We start from the raw sequence: 2309 nt of genomic DNA on the forward strand, positions 1-2309 counted from the left end.
TGAATTTTCTTCAGATCTAGATTGCCATGTTTCAAATTTCAAAATATTCAACTCCTGAAAATAAACTACAAATGTAATTTTTAAATTATCTTAAAATATTCAACTTATACTTCAAAAAGAATTATTTGATAAACACAGAACCTTGACACAACAATTTACAGAAAGCTCTTATTCAAAATTTGGTTGAGAAATGGCTTAGTTAATGGAGTACTGTCTCATAAGACTGAAGACCTGCGTTTGATCTCAAGGGTATGCGCACACACACACACACACACACACACACACAATTTATTGAGTCCGTTCTGTCTTGCCTGAATGTACATGATTTCTGGGTACCACCTGGTGCTTGATAACCACTTCTCCCTGGGAAAATACTGCTCTAGGTATCTATTATTTGCCTGTAGTTTTTGTGTAGATGTGGGCCCTATAAGATTTTCTCTGTCACATTAAATGTTGAATGTAGCTACCAATGGTCAATTGTTTTTAGGTAGCCGTATTGCTGAAGTACTATGCATGAAGCTTTCCAGTTATTTTCAAAAGACACAATCTCACAGAGGATTTCGTGAGTCTCTAACTCTTAAATCTTTCTACAAATTCTCATACAAACGTGTCTGACCTTTAAGTGAAGGAGGTTGTATTAGTCAGGGTTCTGTAGAGTCACGGAATTTATGGAATGTCTCTCTATATTGAGGGAATTTATTGTGATGATTTACAGCTTGTAGTCCAGCTACCCCAATAATGGTCACCTGTAAATGGGAAGTCCAAGAATCTAGTAGTTGCCCAGTCTCATGAGGCTAGTTGTTTCAGCTGGTCTTCTGTAGAAGTAGGGTACAACAGATTTGCTGGCAATAACAGTACCTTTGTAGGTGTTTATGAGGCCTCTATGACCAACAATTTAGAAATAAGTAACTCATTCCTGGCACTGGGATTTTTATTTAAGCCTCCATTATATTTAGCAAGGCATTATTACTTGTCCTCCTTTACCATTGTAGGAAAATTCCCCTTAAATGTGTGTGTGTGTGTGTGTGTGTGTAAATCTATACATATATGATCATATCATTTATGTTCAAAGTATGAGCTATATTATAGATGTCTTAGATAAAAGATGAATTAATTAAGCCCAACTAAGTTAAAGTGTGCCCTGCACTGAACTGGTGACAAATCTGAATAAGCCACATGAGGATATTATTTCAAAATACGTTGACAAACTAAATGAGTCACGATGTTAAAAAGTAAGATAGAGCTGAGTCAGTGCTAAAATGAGTACTATTATAGCAAATATGTTAATTCCTTAGAATTGATTTTAAGAAGAAATATGCCCTTATAGCAGTTCTTTAAAATCCACTGAATTATGAAAGAATTTGCTGACTATATTGACTAAGTTTATAACAACAAGGTAATTAAATTACTATCATTAAAATCGGTCAATTGTTTTAAAAAAGCAAAATTTTCTAGGGACTCCATTGCAAGTATCTACTTACCTGTGCTAGTTCAGTTTGGGTTATTTGGGGATTTCCACAGGACCTCCTTGCCCAGGAACTCAACTGAATGTAACACAGTTCCACCACTGGAAGAGTTGTCTGGCTAACAAAAATAAATAAATAAATAAATAAATAAACAAATAAATAAATAAAAATAAAAGTGCCCTTCAGTTCCACCACTGGAAGAGTTGTCTGGATAACAAAAATAAATAAATAAATAAATAAATAAATAAATAAATAAAAATAAAAGTGCCCTTCAGACTGTACACTTCATTATTAGAAGTTCTCATTAGAATCAACCTCTTATATTATAGAAAGTTTTCATACCACCCCAAACAGCTGCCACAAATTCTAACTGTTTCTCCCTGCACTCTTTCCCTCCACTTCTCTAACCTGATTCCTCCTCCTCCTGTCTACCCACAGAATCTATTCTATTTCCCATTTCCTACCTATTTTATGAATATGAATGTTTATCCTGTGTGCATTTAAGTGTACTACATGAGTACAGTGCCTAAGGACACCCAAAATGGGTGTTGTATCCGCTGAAACTGTTACCACATTTGGTTGTGAGTCACCCAGAAAATGGAGCTTAAACCTGAACCTGAGTTTGTGGCAGGAGCAACAAGTCCATCTATTAATTTATACATGCAAAGAAAAATATGCAAGACCAAAACCCATGCAAACTCAAGACAGATAAAAACCTAGCATGAAGCAGGAAATGAGTGCCAAGTCCTGTCCCTGGATGAGAATGAAGACCCCCGCAGAGGGGAGACCCTCTCTCAAGTCTCAGAAAGTCGCGACCACCCAGTAATCTACTCGAGACACCAT

The sequence above is a fragment of the Grammomys surdaster genome, unplaced genomic scaffold (assembly GCF_004785775.1).
Source record: "Grammomys surdaster isolate TR1022 unplaced genomic scaffold, NIH_TR_1.0 126182, whole genome shotgun sequence".
In the NCBI taxonomy this organism is placed as follows: Eukaryota; Metazoa; Chordata; class Mammalia; order Rodentia; family Muridae; genus Grammomys; species Grammomys surdaster.